Consider the following 20,359-nt stretch of genomic DNA (forward strand, 5'->3'; position numbering starts at 1 on the left):
AACACAAACAAATGAAAGATATTCCATGCTCATGGACTGGAAGAACAAATATTACTAAAATTTCCATACTACCCAAATCAATCTATAGATTTAATGCAATACTTATCAAAATACCAACTGCATTTTTCACGGAAATAGAAAAAATAATCCTAAAATGTGTGGGGAATCACAAAATACCATGGATAGCCAAAGCAATCTTGAAAAAGAAAAAAAAAACTGCAGATATCATAATCCCAGATTTCAAGATACACTACAGAGCTGTGGTAATCAAAACAGGATGGTACTGGCACAAAAATAGAAGACACATAGATCAATAGATCAGAATAGAAAACCCAGAACTGTTATTATTATATAGTCTTTTAATTATTATCATAAATCATATGGTAGATTAATCTTTGACAAAGGAAGTAAGAATATGCAGTGTGAAAAAGAAAGTATCTTCAACAAATGGTGTTGAGAAAACTGGACAACTATATGCAAAGAATGAAACTGGACCACTTTCTTATACCATACACAAAAATAAACTCAAAATGAATTAAGGACATAAATGGGAGACCTGAAACCACGAAAATCCGAGAAAATAGCACAGGCTACAGAAACATCTTCCTACAGATGTCTTCTGAATCAAGGGAAACAAAAGCAAAAATAAACTATTGGGACTACATCAAAATAAAAAGCTTCTGCACAGCAAAGGAAACAATAAAACTAAAAGGTAACCTCTTCAGCAAATGGTGCTAGGAAAACTGGACAGCGACATGCAGAAGAATGAACCTGGACCACTTTCTTACACCATACACAAAAATAAACTCAAAATGGATGAAAGACCTAAATGTCAGACAGGAAGACATTAAAATCCTCGAGGAGAAAGCGGGCAAAAACCTCTTTGATCTTGGCCGCAGCAATTTCTTACTCAACACATCTCCAGAGGCAAGGGAAACAAAAGCAAAAATGAACTACTGGGACCTCATCAAAATAAAAAGCTTCTGCACAGCAAAGGAAACAATCAGAAAAACTAAAAGGCAACCGACAGAATGGGAGAAGATATTTGCAAATGACATATCAGATAAAGGGTTAGTATCCAAAATCTATAAAGAACTTCTCAAACTCAACACCCCAAAAAACAAATAATCCAGTGAAGAAATGGGCAAAAGACATGAATAGACACTTCCCCAAAGAAGACATCCAGATGGCCAACCAACACATGGAAAAATGCTCAACATCACTCATCATCAGGGAAATACAAATCAAAACCACAATGAGATACCACCTTACACCTGTCAGAATGGCTAACATTAACAACTCAGGCAACAACAGATGTTGGCAAGGATGTGGAAAAAAAGGATCTCTTTTGCACTGTTGATGGGAATGCAAGCTGGTGCAGCCACTCCGGAAAACAGTATGGAGGTTCCTCAAAAAACTAAAAATAGAACTACCCTATGACCCAGCATGGCACTACTAGGCATTTATCCAAGGGATACAGGTGTACTGTTTCAAAGGGACACATGCACCCCCCCATGTTTATAGCAGCACTATCAACAGTAGACAAAGTATGGAAAGAGCCCAAATGTCCATCAATGGATGAATGGATAAAGAAGATGTGGTGTATATATACAATGGAGTATTACTTGGCAATCAAAAAGAATGAAAGCCTACCATTTGCAACTACGTGGATGGAACTGGAGGGTATTATCCTAAGTGAAATTAGTCACAGAAAGAAAAAAAAAATCATATGACTTCACTCATATGAGGACTTTAAGCCACAAAACAGATGAACATAAGGGAAGGGAAAAAAATAATATAAAAACAGGGAGGGGGATAAAACAGAAGAGACTCATAAATATGGAGAACAAACTGAAGTTTACTGGAGGGGTTGTGGGAGGGGGGATGTGCTAAATGGGTAAGGGGACTAAGGAATCTACTCCTGAAATCATTGTTGCACTATATGCTAACTAATTTAGATGTAAATTAAAAAAAAAATAAAATTTAAATTAAAAAAAAACTATAAGGTAACCTACTGAATGCGAGAAGATATTTGCAAATGACATATCAATAAAGGCCAAGTCTCTAAAATATATAAAGAACTTATATAACTCAAGAGCAAAAATAATAATAATCCAATTAAAAATGGGCAGAAGACATGAACAGACATTTCTCCAAAGAAGACATATACATGGTCAACAGACACATGAAAAGATGTTCAACATCACTCACCATCAGGGAAATGCAAATCAAAACCACAATGAGATATCACCTCATACCTGTCAGAATGGCTAAAATCAATAACACAAGAAACAACAGTGTTGACAAGGATGTGGAAGAAAATAAACTTTCATGCACTATTGGTGGGAATGCAAACTGGTACAGCCACTGTGGAAAACAGTATGGAGGTTTCTCAAAAAATTAAAAATAGAATTACCATACGATCCAGTAATTCCACTACTGAATTTACCCAAAGAATAGGAAAACACTAATGTGAAAAGACACATGCACCCCTATGTTCACTGCAGCATTATTTACAATAGCCAAATTATGGAAGCAGCCCAAGTATCTATCAGATAAAGAAGATGTGGTATATATATGCAATGGAATATTACTCAGCCATAAAAAAGAATGAAGTTTTGTCACTTGCAACATGGATGGAGCTAGAGAGTATAGTGCTAACTGAAATGAGTCAGTCAGAGAAAGACAAATACCATATGATTTCACTCATATGTGGAATTTAAGAAACAAAATAAATGAACAAAGACAAAGAGGGACAAAACCACTAAAGAGACTCTTAACTATTGACAACAAACTGATGATTACCAGAGTGGACGTGGATGGGGTGATGGTTGCAATAGGTGAAGGTGATTAAGAGTACCCTTCATATTATGAGCACTGAGTGAGTACAGAATTGCTGAATCCCTATACATTACACCTGAAACAAATATAACACTATAGGTTAACTATCCTGGAATTAAAACTAAAAAATAAAATAAAAATTTTTTAAATTAAAAAAAAAACAAGTTAGAAAACAAAAACTGAAACCTGGTGCTTTGAAAAAAGTCAACTAAGCAGATAAACTACTGGCTAATTTAGTCAAGAAAAGAAATGAAAAATTGTGCTAATAAAGTCAGCATTGAGGGAGAAATTACCACAAAAGTGAAAAAAAAAAAGACCAAATCTTACTAAATTGGACTATTTTCTCAGGAACAAAAATATCAAAACTGACCCTACAAAAGATATAAAATAAAACAGCACATGAACAGCACAATTTCCATAGAAGAAACAAAGAAATTCATCAAAGAGCTACTACTGCCTCCTGCCCATTTTCCCTAGATAAAACACCAGGTAGAAATAATCTCTCAGGGGAATTCCATAAAGCTTTCAAAAAACAGATATTTCCAATGCTATTTATAATGTTTTAGAGTATAGAGAAAGAATTTCAGTTTCTGTTTTTGAAGTAAGCAAAACACTGATGATAAAATCTAATAAAGCCCATAAAAAAGAAAACTATCTCTAATCTCATGTATGAATATTGAAGACAATTTCTAAGTAAGTCCAGAAGCACATTTAAAAACAATGCATCTTTTCCAAGTAGAATTTATTACAAGTCTGCAAAGGAGGTTCAGTATTAGAAAATTTATTAATCTATAGATATTATCTCTCAATTAGTAGGCATAAGAATCATGTTATCTTCATATACATTAAAAAGATATTTGACCAAACTCAAGACCCATTCTTCATGAAATTCTTAAGAACATATTTATCAATGGATAATTCTTTAAATATTAGAAAATTTTTATTCTAGCCCCCATCAGTATTATATTTCAGGGGAAAACACAAGAGCATACCTACTCAGGAACAAGGCAAGAATGGTCCTATCACCACTATTATTTAACATCATACCAGAAGTACTAGCCAATGCAATTATGGAAGACAAAGAAATTAGAGACGGGAAAATTAAAAAGCAAAGTTATCACTATATGCATACCATATGATAACATACTTAGAAGACCTAAGGAAGTCAACTGAAACACTACTACAAACAAAAAACTCAGTAAATTAGAAGGTGCGAAATTAATATACAAAAATTTTCATATAAACAATAAATATTAATTGAAGATATAATGGAAGAAAAGACCCCCATTTATAGGTAAAACGTCTAAAAGTAATGTTCAAGACCTTATAATCTAAAGAAAAAGAATATTAAAGTATTCTTTGAAAGAAAAAAGGAAGTCTTGAACAAATGGAAAAGCATTTTGGATAGGAAGACTCACTATCATAAAGACGTTGATCCTCCCTAAGTTAATTGTTAAATTTAGCGTAATTTCAATAAAAGTAAAATTCAAGTTTTTTTTTTCAGAACTAGAGTTTAAAATTTATTGATTTTAAAATCTCTAGGAAGATATCAACACAAAGTCAGGAAATCTCACAAAAGGAGAGTACTAACGGTGGAGAGGGTTTGCTTTTGTCAGATAAGGCCTGAGTAATTAATAAAGTATACTGCTGACACACAAGTAGGCAAAAAGACAAATGCAACAGAATATACAGTCAGAAACAGACCTAAATACATATGGAGCTTTAGTTTTAATAATGTGATATCTCAAATCACTGACAAAAGGAAGTACTATCAATGAATCATCTGGGAACAACCAGGAAGCCATGTGGAGAAAAAATATAGCTTGATCTATACTTTACATCATAACCCAAGATAAATCCCAAATGGGTTAGAAATTTATCCTACACATAAGAATAAAATGACATCTTAAAAGTATTCATTGAAGCACTAAACCAACATATTGGCAATATCTATATGCTCACCAATAGGGGACTGGCTAAATGCATTAATAATATATCTATAAAATGGAATATGATGATTTTGTTTTAAAAAAAGATATTTCACATCAATTTATTATATCAAAAGACCTCCAAGCTATAATAAGTAAAAAGAGCAGGGAGCACTAAAATGTGCAAAGTATGTTGTTAACCTGTACTTTAAAAAGAGAAGAAATATATTTGCATTGACTTGTATATGAATAAAAATTCTTATGAAGTATAACTAAGAAACCAACAAAACTTGTCAACCATTAGGGATCTACATGTGGCTAAGATCAAGGATGTGAGGGAAATTTTTGGCTGTATACATTTTTATACTTCCTCATGTTAAACCAGGTAATTACTTATTCAAAAAGTAAAGTTAGTACATAGTGTCATTATTACTTTTAAATGACAAAAGTCCTAATTTAATTATAACCAAAAAACCTTATAGGAAGGTCTATAAACAATTTTCCAACTAGCAGAGATATATTTATTTTACCAATAAATGTGTCCATATTTTTTTTGTAAATAAATATCTCTTTAAAGATAAAATGCATCCCTGAACTCTACAACCTAGGCCAAATGCCTGTTTTCTATTTCTATTTGTATTTACACACACACTTATATATCCCCTGTACTACCTTAAAACACTTATCATAATTAATAATCAACTCATAATAAATTGTTCAGTGTATGTTTTCCATCCTAGGAATGTAAACATGACAAGGGCAGCAAACAGGACTGTCTTGTTTACTTCTGTATCTTATAGTGTTGACACATAGCAGGTGCTCTCCACGTTAAATGAAAGAGTTATGTTTTAAAGTCTAGATGTTTTATTTCTATTTTATTCAGAGTGTCAAAATAATTATTGATATCTTCCTGTCTCACTGCTACTTAGATGGAAGGGCTGAGCAAGATGCTTTCTGACATTCTCCCTGCTATGCTGCTTCATTCAGGTAACCTTGCTTTGGGAGAAAGGGTTAGAGTGATACCCTGTTTGCAGGGACCTCTGAGGTTTCAAAGCTTGATATGCTCTCAAACAGAATCCTGGAATTTTCTCCACATCCATTCTACTCTTCTTTTACTAAGAGAACTCTCCATATCTATCATGTTTGGGTGAGGCTAATGGCCACTACAGTTAGAGACGACATTTTCCAGCTTCCCTTGAAACTTGGTGAAGCTTCAAGTCTTGGTTGTAGCTATTAGGTTTTAGCAACAATTTTTGCTTCGTGTCCTTCAAAACGGAGTTGCTTTCTCTTTTTCCTTCCTACGGCCTGGAACGTGGATATGGCACAGTGCAGGTGAAGGCAACTGGAGCAAACACCTTGGAACCAGTGAGAAAAGCCAGTGGAGCAGATGGCAGAGTCACCCCACCAGCCTGGGTCCCTAGATGACTTTGTAGGGCGCAGCACAATTACCCACCTTGAGCTATGATATGAGACAGAAAGAAGCTTCTAAAATATTTAAAACACTGTACTTGGAGTCACTTTTTTAAAATGGCTGTTTCCCTAATAATGGCAATATTTAACTCATGGGGTTCTTAGTTGCAGGATCTATTTTGCAGAGCACAAAATCCATTCTATCTAGTTAAAGAAAAAAAAGGACTTACTATATAGTTCATTAGGTACCTTATGGAATTTTTTGGAAGGCCAAGGAAATAATCTTGGATTACACACTGTCAAGAGCAACGTAGCCAGAAAAAAAATGTTCAACTCACGACAGATTTCTTCCAAAGAAAATCCCACTGGTGAGAGCACCCTAAGCACAACCCCCACCAGTATCGTCCATTTCCCTGTGTTCCACGCTGACTTGTTGAACTGTAAGAAATGAGCACAGGAGCTACTCGCAGAGCTCAACTGAGTCCTGTCTCTCTGGGCCATGCCAGGGTGGGCTCTGGATGTAATGTATCCATCTACATAGCTCCTGGCATTAATGTCTCCTGTAAAGAAACTTTTGTTTCAGTCTGTTGGGGTGTTTGGTGCTTTCATTTGCTCTCAGCAATATCACCGAATGGCCCATTTCCTCTTTAGCGGTTCCTAAAAATGTGATCTTTCAAAATTTTTCCTTATAAGTTTAGCATAATAAAATGCTTCAAACCGTGGATGTAATTTTCAGCAACAGAAGAGTCATCTTGCCACAATTCTAAGCCTAATTCCAAAACCGTCCCTGAAAGGACACGATTTATGGACAAAGAATGAGTTTAAGTCATAAAGTGGGCAAGCGGTCAAAATAGATCAACTTTCAATTATTAACATTCTGAGCCATATGTGAATTGACTGGAAACCAGAACTTGGAGCCATAAACATGAAGACTTGTTCTTTCCTTTCTGTCAACTTAAACACCAAAAGTACTTTAGGAAACCAAAGAAACATGAAAATTTGTAAAGGAAAAAGACTAGAGTGAACCTGTCTATTTTACTTTTAATGCCAGGATACCCTTGCACATTCTTTACAATGTTTTATTTAGTTCAAATTCAGTATTTTCTGTAATTTTTACAACTTTCCTCAAAAGTACTTCATTGTGACTCAGCATGGTATGCCACCTTCATATATTTTCGCAGAACTTAAAATTGTCTCTTTGGTATTTAGAACATTTTTCATCTTAGTTTCGCCAGAAATCTTTCTACGTTCTCACCTTCCTTATGAAACAGAAAAGTACTGGCTTCCATTACCTTAATGAATGCTCACCATTATTTAATGCTTCAGAGAGTCAGATTCTAACTAGTTTTCAAAGTTCTTTTCTCTTTCTATTGTATTGGCAGCCACTTTTCACTAGGACTCCATCAAATATGTGTGCACTGCCTCCTCTTTCCAAATGTATTTTTCATAATTTTTCAAGCTTCATTGAAGTGGTGTCTTAAGTAAAACCAAGAGGCTCTGAAGGAAGGTTTCTAAGTTCACCCAGAAAGTAAAGAACTTAAGTATCTGAGTAAGCCACACTGCTTCAGCCTTGTCAAAGCCACTCCAGTATGCTTTTCAAAAATGTTCTGGGTATGTTATCTATGCACCAGAGACTTGAGGATTACCCAAATCTGACCTCCAAGAGAGTGGCTTCACTATGTTTTTAGATTCAATCTTTTTAAAAACAGTTGTATTGAGGTAAAATTGACATATAATAAACGACATATATTTAAAGTGCATACTTGCAAGATTTGATATGGTATACACACCCATGAAACCATTATCACAATAAAGGTGAGGAGTATGTCCATCACCCCCAAAATTCCTTAGTCCCCTGTGTGTGATCCTAAAACTCAGAACCCCAGGAAACCACTGATCTCCTTTATGCCCTTACAGAGTGGTTTGCATTTTCTAGAATTTTAAATGAATGTAATCATGAATACATATTCTTTTGGGGGGAGGGCTATTTCTCCCCATTTTGCATAACTGAGATTCATCCATGCTGTAGCATATATCAAAAATTCATGCCTTTTTATTGCCAAGTAGTAGCATACTACATAGCTATACCATAGTTTGTTTATCTATTCATCTGTTCATAAACTTTTGGGTTGTTTGGGTTGTTTTTAAGCTATTACTAATAAAGTTGCTGTGAACTTTTATGTACATACAAGTGTTTGTATAGAGTTAGGGCTAAATTGTGTTCCCCTAAAATTCATATGTTGAAGTCCTAACCCCCATTACCTCAGACTATAGCATCATATTTGGAGACATGAGCTTTTATAGAAATGGTTAGGTTAAAAATGGGCCATTAGGGCAGGCCCCAATCCAATGTGGCTCATATCCCTGTAAGAAAAGGAGATTACGATACAGAGAGACACCAGGGAGGGACATGCACAGAGAAAAGACCATGTGAGGACACAAGAAGGTGGCCAGAGAGGCCTCAGAGAAAACCAAGCATGCTGGTACCTTAATTTTGGATTTCTAGCCTCCAAAATTGTGAGAAAATAGATTTGTTGTTTAAACTACCTAGTCTGTGGTATTTTGTTATGGCAGCCCCAGCAAATTAATACATACAGACATATACTCCCATTTCTCTTGAGTAAATACCTAGGAGTGAAATGATGGGTCATATGGTAAGTATAAGTTTACTTAGTTTTAAGTGAAAAGTAAAAGTGTTTTTAATAAACTGAGAAACTGTTTTTCAAGGTACTTATACCATATTACATGCTCACCAGCAGGACATGGGAATCCCAGTTCCTTCATATTGGTAAGGTCAGTCTTGTTAATATTCGTGATTCTAATAACATGTATTGCTAGCTCATTGTGGTTTAAATTGCATGTTCCTAATGACTAATGATGTGTATCTTTTCATGGACTTATTTTTCATTCATATTGTCTTCTTTGGTGAAGTGTCTGACCAACTCTTTTGCCCATTTTTAGTTAGGTCATCTGCTTTCTTATTATTGAGGTTTGAAAGTTCATTATCTATGTCAGCTACAAATTTATCCAAATATATCAGATCTATGATACACCGGATATGATTTGCAAGTATTTTTTCTGTGATTTGCATTTTCTTTCTTTCTTTTAGGAACATAAGTTTTTAAATTTGACAGAGTCCAGTATGTCATTTTTTTTTTCTTTTATAAATCTTGCTCTCGGTGACATATCTTAAGAAATCTTTGTTTGGGGCGCCTGGGTGGCTCAGTTGGTTAAGCGTCCGACTTCAGCCAGGTCACGATCTCGCGGTCCGTGAGTTCGAGCCCCGCGTCGGGCTCTGGGCTGATGGCTCAGAGCCTGGAGCCTGTTTCCGTTTCTGTGTCTCCCTCTCTCTCTGCCCCTTGCCCGTTCATGCTCTGTCTCTCTCTGTCCCAAAAATAAATAAACGTTGGAAAAAAAAAATTTTAAAAAAAAAGAAATCTTTGTTTAATTCAAGGCAGCAAAGATTTTCTCTCCCGTTTCTTTCTAGAAGTTCTATGGTGTTGAGTTTTTCACGTAGATCTCTGACCCATTTTGAGTGATTTTTTTGTAAATGGTGTATAGATGAAGTTCTTTTTCCCCCCTCACCATTTGTTTAAGTTTATTTATTTTTGACAGAGACAGAGTGTGAGCATGAGCGGGGGAGGGGCAGAGAGAGAGGGAGACACAGAATCCGAAGCAGGCTCCAGGCTCCAAGGGTCAGCACAGAGCCCGACGCGGGGCTGGAACTCACAAACTGCGAGATCATGACCTGGGCCGAAGTCGGATGCCTAACCGACTGAGCCACCCAGGCGCCCCATCCTCACCATTTGTTTAAAAGACTATCGTAAATCAGTGGTCCATAAATTTGTGGGTCTGCTTCTGGATTCTATTTTGTTCCAGTGATCTATTTCTCTATCTTTACATGAGTGTCATGCTGTCTTGATTACAGTAACATTTTATTAACCTTGAAATCAAGTAATGTTAGTTCTTCAATTCCAATCTTTTCAAAGTTGTCGTGACTACTTTATGTCCTTGGCATTTCAATATGAATTTTAGAGGTTTATCAGTATCAACAAAAGACCTGCAGGGATTATGACTGAGATTGTATTAAATCTTTAGAGTCAGTTTCAACTAATTGATTTGTTTTCCTAGTATGGTTCGTATTTTCCTGCTTCTTTGCATGACTTGTAATTTTTAATGACTAGCAGATATTGTGAATTTTATCTTGTTGGGTGCTGATATTTTTGTGCTCCTGTAAATATTCTAGAGCTGTGTCCTGGGATGCAGTTAAGTCACTCGGGAACAGTTTTATCCTTTCACACTTTATTGGACTGGCCCAAAGCAACATTTAGTCTAGAGTTACTTATATTCTACCACTAAGGCAAGATCCTTCTGTGCACCAAACCCAATGTCCTGTCAATCATGGGATTTTCCAGTCTGGCTGGTAGGAGGGGATACTATTCTCTTCACTGTGTGAACATTGGGCACTGCTGCCTCTAACATATTTAGGCATTTCTTCAGGTAGTGTCCTCACAGGTAAGTGCTAATCAGTACTCAGCTGATTAAGGAGAACCCTTTGCAGATCTCTGTCCTCTTCTCTCTGTGCAGCTCTTTCCTTTCCAGTACTTTCCTGTGAATTCTAGCCATCTTAGTTTCCTGGATCTCAGCTTCACCTCTTCACCTCACAGAGTCCACTGCTAGCTCGTGTTCCTCCTCCCAGCACTATGGTATGGAAACTCTCCAAGGTGGTAAGCAGGGGGTAATCATAGAGCTCATCTTGTTTCCTGTCTTTCAGAGATCACTATCTTTTGTTGCCTGATGTCCAGTATTTTGAAAACTACTCTTCCCTATATTTTGTCCTTTTTTTTTTTTTTTTGGTTTTACTGGCAGGGAGAACAATATGGTTCCTGTTACTCCATCTTGGTCAGAAGTCAAAGTTCCTCACAATCTTTTTTCTTTCTTTTTTTTTTTTTTACCATTGTTTTGTAAACTCAAGATAATACAGGTAATGCAATTTTTAGACAATTATGTCATTGATTAAAACTTTTTAATAAAAAGTTAGCTATTCTAATTCACTTATTTTTCTTTTGTTGTGTCATTCAGGAACTACGAACTCTGATTTGTTATGGCCGCCAGACTGTGTTGGCTCATAAATAATAGCCTATTTGCCAGACCTTCATCAATAACTAAAAATGAGTGAAAAGAAAAAGTTTTAAATTAAGAAGCTGTTTCAAATTTTGGTTAGAGTGCTAAAATATTCTCCAGGAAGCATAAGGCTTACTGTGTACCAGACACTGTGCTAAGTGTTTTACATACCTTATCTCACTTCATTCTCTCTCAAACCCTATGAAGTAGATAATATTTTTAATATACAATACTTAGAGGAGGAAACTGAGGCCTAGAAAAGATATATTTGTCTAAAATTAACAGCTAGTAAATAACATAAATGGAATTCTAGGTTAGAGAGTCTAATTCCAAAGCCACCTTCATAATCACAATCAATGTAGTTCTGGCATACATAAAAAGGGAAGAGCAGAACAGAGGAGAGCTCAAAAACAAAACAACCACATCTATGGGATTTTACTGTATGATAAAGATGACACAAATTAATTTAATAATTATTGCTGGACACCTGGCTCTGCATTAAGAAAAAAATTACTATAGGGGCGCCTGGGTGGCTCAGTCGGTTAAGCGGCCGACTTCGGCTCAGGTCATGATCTCGCGGTCCGTGAGTTCGAGCCCCGCGTCGGGCTCTGTGCTGACAGCTCAGAGCCTGGAGCCTGTTTCAGATTCTGTGTCTCCCTCTCTCTGCCCCTCCCTGTTCATGCTCTGTCTCTCCCTGTCTCAAAAATAAATAAAACGTTAAAAAAAATTAATAAAAAAAAGAAAAAAGTTACTATATCTCACACAAGAAAAAAATGCAATTCACAATTTTTTTTAATTAAGGTAAAAAATAGAAATAGTACTAATGAGAATATAGAGCTTAGGAGTCATAGGTTCCTATGTCAGTCAGAGTGAGCTAAGTGTGCTGCAGTAATACAGACAACTTCAGTGCCTCAGTGCCTTGACACAACAAAGGTTAATTTCTCCATCATTTACATGTTCAACACAGATTAATGGGCACTCTGCTCATCATGGTCACTCAGGGACCCACGCTCCATTTGAACATATGTTTCCATAATCACCACAGCAGGGAGAAGCAGAGGTTTCCAGATGGAAATAATTAGTCTGACCTTGAAGAAGCCACATGACCTGTGGCAGCAACCCATTGGCTAAAATGAGCCACATCAAATGTTAATGTCAAAGGGGTTGAGAATAGTGCAATTCAATCAGATACCTGGAAGGAAAAGAAATGAAATATTCTGAACAGCCTTAATAACTGTTCCCTTGTCTTATTCCTCAATTTCATGAGAATGCTGCTACATTTTAGTAGTAGGCATGATTTTTGTTTTTGTAGTTGCTGTTGATTTGTGAAAAATTATTTTTGTTATATCTTAATTTTATCATATTTATGTGATATATTTATGATTTTTTATATGTATATTTTATCATATCTTTAAAATTTCTTTTTAGCGATTTTTCTTTATTATAAGTTTGTCATGAGTTTTTATCAGGAAGCAATGAGAAATTTTATCTTTTCATATCTATAGAAATAAGCACTAAGTTTTTTTCTCCTTCATCCAATTATTATAGTTTACTGTATTTTTCTAACTTTTTTTAAACGTTTATTTATTTTTGAGACAGAGAGAGACAGAGCATGAACAGGGAGGGGCAGAGAGAGAGGGAGGCACAGAATCTGAAACAGACTCCAGGCTCTGAGCTGTCAGCACAGAGCCCGACGCGGGGCTCGAACTCATGAACCGTGAGATCATGACCTGAGCCGAAGTCGGACGCTTAACCGACCAAGCCACCCAGGCGCCCCTAGTTTACTGTATTAATGAATTTCCTACTCTGAATCATTTTTGAGCTCAGAGGGAAAACCTTACTAAATCACAGTTTATTATTATAAACTAACATTTTGCAAAATTGCTTCTGATTTGATATATTTCAATAGTTTATTTTGAATGTTTTCATTATCATATCTGAAACTGGGTTACACAGTTTGATGTTTTTGATTACCTATACAATTCACCAGTAAAAACTAACTCTGGTGTCTCTAAGAAAGTATATTTTAAAATATTTTAAATTTCTTCTATGGTTGTTGGTTTGTTCATATTTTTTACCTTTTCTTATGTTGATTTTGGTTAGCTTAAACAATTCATTCTATCTAGATTTTTTTTACAGACAAAGTTGTAGATGGTAATTTTAATTACATTTTTAATCTCTATCTATGGTTATATATCCTTCTCGTTCATAATATTTACATTTGTATCTGTTATGGTTTTTTTCTTCATCAGAACATGCCATTTATCTGTTTTACCAACTTTTATAAAATTGGCTCTTGATGTTACTTATTTTTACTTTACTACTGTCTTATTCATTAATTTCTGCTTTTTATTCTCCTATTGTAACTTTGTTCAATTTCTTGGATCTTTTCTAGCATCTTCACACAAAAGCTTAGTATGTTTCATTTCAATTATGATCATTCTATGTTCTGTGTCTACTGTCTCCTTAACTGTCACAACTTCTATCCAACAGCTAAAAGGTTTCTCTCTGGAGTGAGAGTGTGTGTGTGTGTGTGTGTGAGTGTGCGTGTGTGTATTTTAAAACCAATAATTTGACAGACATTTGTACAAAAGAAACAACATAAGCTTCATGAGGGTAGGACTATTCACTTCACAAAGCCAAGTGCTGTGCTGTAAAGTATTTGGTGAATAAATACATGTACCTGTTCCTGCCAAACATTTCTCTGGTTCTTGTCTCTGTACCTGGAATGCCCTTTCTCATTTTTGCTAGGTTAATGTGTGTTAATTCTTCAAGATTGGTTCTGGGTCAATTTGCCAAAAAATCAACTGCAGAAAGCCCAACTTTCCACCAGGCCAAATTGTGAAATTTTCTTATTCCTTTGAACTCTTTATAAAGCTTACAACAATTCACATTCAATGGGACAGTTTTAACAGCTTTTAAACATTTATGTAAACTTTCAGTTGACCAGTTTTCATTTTGTTTTCATAACAGCATTTTAAGGAATGTTTAATTTGTGTCTACAAAGATTCCTGCTGCTGCAGTTGGAAAAAGCTGGGACAGAGAAAAGGGATTTCTACTGGGGACAGATGAAAAGGGTCACCGCACATTGTTTCTCAACGAGAAGCAAGATGTCAGCACAAGAAAAAGGAAAAATTCATGGAGTATACATTCATAAAGAATATATTCTCAATTGTAATTTTATAAATACATTCTTCTTATAAATTAGAAGATGCATCCAGTTTCCTCCTCTGTTCCCCACACATTTTGCCCATTTGGCCTCACGTGTGTAACCTCCTTCCTTCTGGTAGGGCTGTGCTGTGTGCTGACTGCTTCCTGTCTCTTCCCAAGTAGTCATTCCATCCCTGTTCCTTCTAGTGTGAGCAGCAAGGAGCTAGGGCAGAGACAAACTCAACATTCCTTCAAATGCTGCTATGGAGACAAAATGAAAACTAGCCCATCAAAACTAAATTAGTGAAAAGAAACAAGTAAATTCATAGAAGCGGTTATTTGGTGAACTGGACTCATTTCCTCCAGAACCTCACTCACATCACGCCTTCTCTACAAAGCCTTCTCTGACTCTCCTTGGCTGAATTGGTGGGTCCCGATACACCCTGTTCACACTTCCAGCACATCACTTTGAAGTGATTTGAAGATAGAAGCATTCTATCTTAGTCATCTGATTTCTTAAGTAGCTCAATCTCTATACAGTTTATCCATTCAACATCTACTTAAATAAAAAAGTTTCCTCGTTGAACAGATATTTATGGAGGTGGGCACAAAATGGGTGAAGGGGTCAAAAGCCACAAACTTGCAGTCATAAAATAAATAAGTAATGGGGATATAATGTACAGCAGTGGCTGTAGTTAATAATACTGTATTTCATATCTGAAAGTTGCTAAGATGGCAAATCTCAAAAGTTCTCACCACAAGAAAAAAAATTTTTTTGGAATGGTGTATAGTGATAGATGGTAACTAGACTTTTTGTGTTTTGTGGGGATGGATCATTTTTGTTATATATACGAATATCGAATCATTATATTGTACACTTGTAACTAATATGTTATCTGTCAATTATACCTCAATTAAACTTTTTTTTTAACCAAACAAAACACAGACATTTACCATGAGCTGACTATGTGCTAGAGATTATAATAGATACTAAAGTCTAAGGTCCAGGTTCCAGTCCAGAGATCATGGTCTGGAGAAGGCAGACCAAATTTCAGATATCCTTATATTCACCCTTCTGCTTTGCATTGTGGTTGGCAGAGTCTGTGCTCAGTAGAAGTGCTAAGCAGATTATAGGCATGTTGCCACTAAAATAACCAGAACTACAAGTTCCAAGTACACTCACAAGTGTTACAGCTAACATTTAAAATAGAAGCAGAAAACATTTCAAGTCCAAGAAAGTTTATGAGGTGGTTCTGAAAGCTACATTTTCCAATTCACCAAAATATTCAACAACGGCAAAAGAAAAAGACAAAGAAAATTGTATAATGAGATACACAGTATTCAGAATGTCCCATGAAGCAAGAAAAGATGGGATAGCCCTGTATTTAAAGTTTGGATACTGGGGCACCCGGGTGGCTCAGATGGTTAAGCACCCAACTTCAGCTCAGGTTATGATCTAACAGTTTATGAGTTTGAGCCCCGTGTTCGTGAGTTTGAGCCCCGTGTTGGGCTCTGTGCTAACAGCTCAGAGCCTGAAGCCTGCTTCAAATTCTTTGTCCCCCTGTCTTTCTGCCCCTCCCCCACTCATATTCTCTCTCTCTCTCTCTCTCTCTCTCTCTCTCTCTCTCTTTCTCTTTCTCTCTCTCAAAAACAAACAATAAACATTAAAAAGATAGTTAAAAAAATAAAGTTTGGATTCTGAAACAATCCATTTCATTTAAGCTTCAACAATAATAATCCGGTAACTATGTTTAAAGTCATTTAAAATGTCTTAAATGATCTGTTAGGTGTAAACTCATTAAAAAATATATTAATTCAGCCCTAATCTGATTCAAAACGTAACCCATCAGTCCCAAGATGTTAAAAATCAAACAGTGTTGAAACATTCCCAGAATCAATGTCTTATAGCTTCCACATGGCTGATCAAAAACATGCAGAAACACATAATAACTTAGGAAGTTCAATAACATATAAAAAAAAAAATGACCACAATAAAATTTAATTCAAGTCTAACCCTCAGGATCTTTGAAAACTATCTAAATTAGTCTGGACACTTAAAAACAGAAATTATCTTGTCAGATATTCCCCCAAACAACTGTCTTAAAATAAACTTCATCAGAAATCTAGGTTTATTGGTTGTCAGAAAGGTCGTTGGAATCTCCATCCTTAGATATTCTGTTCAGGACTAGTAGGTAGTAAATAGGTTTGAGTCTCAGCACATTTTCAAATAGAGTGCATGTTAGGCTGACTAATGTCACCTTCCCCCCCCCCCCCAAAATACATAAGTCCTAATCCCTTGGAACCTATGAATGTCACTTTATAGGGTCAAAAAGGACTTTACACATATAATTAAATTAAGGGTTTCAGATAGGAAGATTACCCTGGATTACCTGGGTAGATAACATTTATTGCGGTTATAAATTATAGTTGCATCATAGTTACACTTCGTCAATGTAACTATTTAATTTGGAGGCACAACAGATTAGGATAAATCCTGTAGTCAAACTGATATGAAAGACAAAATTATCAGGATAATTAAAGTCAACATTCTCTGTTCCACCTTTCCTGAATGAACCAGAATTCCCTTATTTCCTATTTAGGCCCAAGGGCCAGACTGTGCCTGTAGGCTATCACAACCAGATACTCACACAATTGCCTCATTGATTCCCATTAAGTAACTCATATGCTCTGAGTTATAACTAGATCTAATTCAGGACCTGTCAGGCTGTCAGGCCAGATTTCCATGATGCAGCCCCTGAACAAAACATCTAAGGCCAGAGATTCCAACAACCTCTTTGATCCTATAAATTTAAAGAATCTTTGGAGTAAGCCCTCTGCCCCATACCACTTCTTGGAGAGCCAGATAAGTTCTGGGAGGTGTAGTTTTGCTTCCTGAATTGCTCTGGATGATCTGATCATCCAACAATTTCCCAGCCATCCTCACCATCATTTAATCCATAGCTACACAATTGAGACTATTAATTAAATCTCAGGTAAAAGCTTTAACTTTACATCTTTGTAATTAAGAGATATTTTTATAGACACACACATGCCAAAATCCTTTTTAACTAAAACCTTTTGGTAGAAATACTCTTACTTTCCATTTTGGAGATGGTGAGAAGTATATGAAAAGTCTGATTCTGCTCAGGGCATTCCTGTTTTAAATCAAACTAATTTTTCCATAGAATTTTCAGTGATTTTTCCCCACTCTTAATACACTTCAGCCAGGCATGTTCCCTTTGAAATTAATTCCAGTTTGTGAAATTCAAAAGATGAAGACTAGTAGGAATTTAATTTCATATTGGTGGTTTCTGTGGCTGGGTAAACATTATTAATGTTTTCAGAATGGCATAATAAGTGATTTAATTCACTAAGCACAATGGACACATGGTACCATATTTGTATTAGCTCTGCCCAGTACATGAAATCACTGAGTATAATTCATATACCCATTTTTTTCCAACTAACCCACTGTATTTGAATATGAATTTGTCACCATTAGTGAAGATCTCCAGTTAATATGAACTATGGCGGGAGAAAATACACCGTTAGATATACAGGTTAATAACCTGAACATACAAAAAATGGATGATTAACAATTTAATTCTGCAAATATTGGGATCTTACTATGTGACAGGTTCCTGTATCCTGAACTGGGGATAAAAGGGTGTTGAGCCAGATCCAGCCCTGCTCCATGGAGTCTAGTGTACAAACGGGGTACAACTCTTGCCAGAGTCACGATGTAGGTAATCGTGGCAGAGAAAGCAGGCTGTCTTTCTCACTATCCATTCCAACCTCCTTGCTGTAAATGAAAATGCGTGGGCCTTTCACAAAAGGCAGGAAAAAAATTTTCCTTCTTTCTGTGGTCTTTCCCACAACTTGTCAGGGTGGATTTTTTTTTCCTTCTTTGTCATTTAATGTCACACTCCCAGAATGGCGGGGGCACTCAGGTTATGAGTGCAGACACTCCTCTCCCGCGCGCAGGGGCCCTGCCCACAATTCTGCACACTGGCTGCTGAGTTTTCTTTCTCACCTGCTGCAGGACCGAAACCTCCCGGAGTCCAGTCAGGCATCTCTCTTTCCCAAGACCTGCCACCCCCAGTCCAGAGGATGGGCCACCTGTCAGCGCTGTCACTTCCACGGCCAGACGTCCTAAGCACCAGGACAGAGGCAGGTAAGAGACTCGCCCCCCCCCCCCCCCCCCGTGTCACCTAAAGCTTGGTGCTGTCATCAGCTTGACAGGAGGACTTCCTAGAACTTCGCAGCCCGCTCGTCCCACAGATGCCCCAGGGCGCATGCGCCTCACCAGAACCAATCTCCGTCTTCCGCGTTCTCACTCCCACGCCCGGGAGGCCAACGTGGCTGGACCATGGAGGCTTGCGGTGCCAGGGGATGAGGTACAGACTGGCCAAGAACTTGTCACAGGGAGGTGGCAGGAGGAAGGAGCTGAGAGGTTCCAAGCTCCCAGTGCCAAATCCACCGTCCTAAACGAAAACACAAATTTGAAGATACAGTAGGAATTTCAAGATGGCAACCTCAAGAGTGTTGAAGTCCCAAGAATGGTATCTTTCTTAGCGTGGGATCTTGAACAACTGCATAAGTTACATGCTCATGAAGCGCCTCCTGAGTGGAGAGAAAGGGTGGGAAGCTTTCTCATGCCTTTGGTTAGTAGCAAAGGTTTCTCGTCATCAGTTTCCTGAAAAAATGTCAGGAAAAGACTGTGAGGTTCTTAGCCATGCAGAAGCTGTGTGATTTTTGGAAACTAGTAGGAGCTGTTCCTAGAAGCTCAGTACAGAGTCTGTTCTTAGAGCTTTTCCCATAATTCTGTAAAGCATCTAATAGCTGGCAATAATTCCCATAGCCCAACCAGAAGGGTTCAGTTGCAAACAACAGAAAGCACAACGGATACAGTATTATAATTCTGTCTGGAGAGGCATGAAATAGGAACATTCCAGGAATAAATTGACTGTGGTGGGCCATGTTTAGACATAGAAGAAAGCATTTTATGTTGCAAATGTCATTCAGTGCTAGAAGAAGAACCAGTTATACTAAAGGAGAAACATCACAAAAATGAAATGGCTGTGTCATTCTTCACTGCTCTTTATAGCATGAGTTGGAGAGGTTGTCGAGGCAGAGCAGTGATTAAGTTTGAAAGTGGCAAATGGACACAAATTGTGTCCTTGCTTAGCAAAAAGTAGGAATTGTCTTCATGATGCATGACTTTAGATTTAAGTAGATTTACTTGCTGTGTTACCTTGGGTGGTAAATTAATTCTCCAAGTCTGAGGTTCTTCATACTATCCTTCCAGGGTAGTTAGAGATGATTTATAAAAAGAACCTAGAACAATATCTAATACAGAGTAGATACTCAATAATTACTGTTATTATAATAAAATAAAATTTTGTGTACGGGAACAGGCTTAGGAACATGTGGATTGCTACCATGTTGTCACCCCTACATCTGGGTACATCACTCAAAGCAACACCCCCCCAATTCTCTATTGGATTCCTTGGCATCCATCTCCTATCCTCCCATCTATCCATCTACTGATCCAGTCAACTCACTTATCCACCCATCTATCCTTTCTCCCTTCTAAAACTAGAACTGTTATAAAAGTTGGAATTCAGTATTCAGAAGCCGCAGGACTGCCTCGTAGCCATCTCTCACAGCAAGCCCTGAATTAGAGGAGGGATTTACTCCAAAATAAAATAAATTTAAAATGCATATACAACTTTATCCTCAAAAAGTCACATCACCTTTATAACAATCACAGGGATACTAAAAATTTCCATATGTTTTGTAGGAGGTGGGTCTTCATGTCAGCTCCATCCTCCATATTAAATATTGATGAGAAATCTTTCTGTATTTTTGTATGTACCATTTCCTCAGCTTAGAATTTCTCTCCC

General features: G+C 36.8%; 1 protein-coding gene across 5 annotated transcripts in view; it reads right to left on the minus strand.

Moving 5' to 3' along the window:
• The window catches only part of ODF2L (outer dense fiber of sperm tails 2 like), a 170,050-nt gene that overhangs the window by 84,342 nt on the left and 65,349 nt on the right, over positions 1-20,359 (minus strand). For 3 of the 5 annotated variants that reach the window (XR_006584457.1, XR_006584459.1, XR_006584460.1), the window contains exons 16-17: positions 18,760-18,937; positions 18,487-18,605 (exon numbers count right to left, since the gene is read on the minus strand). The gene's annotated coding sequence lies outside the window, so the exon portion shown is untranslated. Of the gene's footprint in view, positions 1-16,564; positions 18,606-18,759; positions 18,938-20,359 lie in introns of those variants that run through there. The other 2 variants (XR_006584458.1, XR_006584456.1) reach the window with 2 other exon arrangements.

This window comes from Felis catus, chromosome C1 (genome assembly GCF_018350175.1).
Source record: "Felis catus isolate Fca126 chromosome C1, F.catus_Fca126_mat1.0, whole genome shotgun sequence".
Lineage (NCBI taxonomy): Eukaryota > Metazoa > Chordata > Mammalia > Carnivora > Felidae > Felis > Felis catus.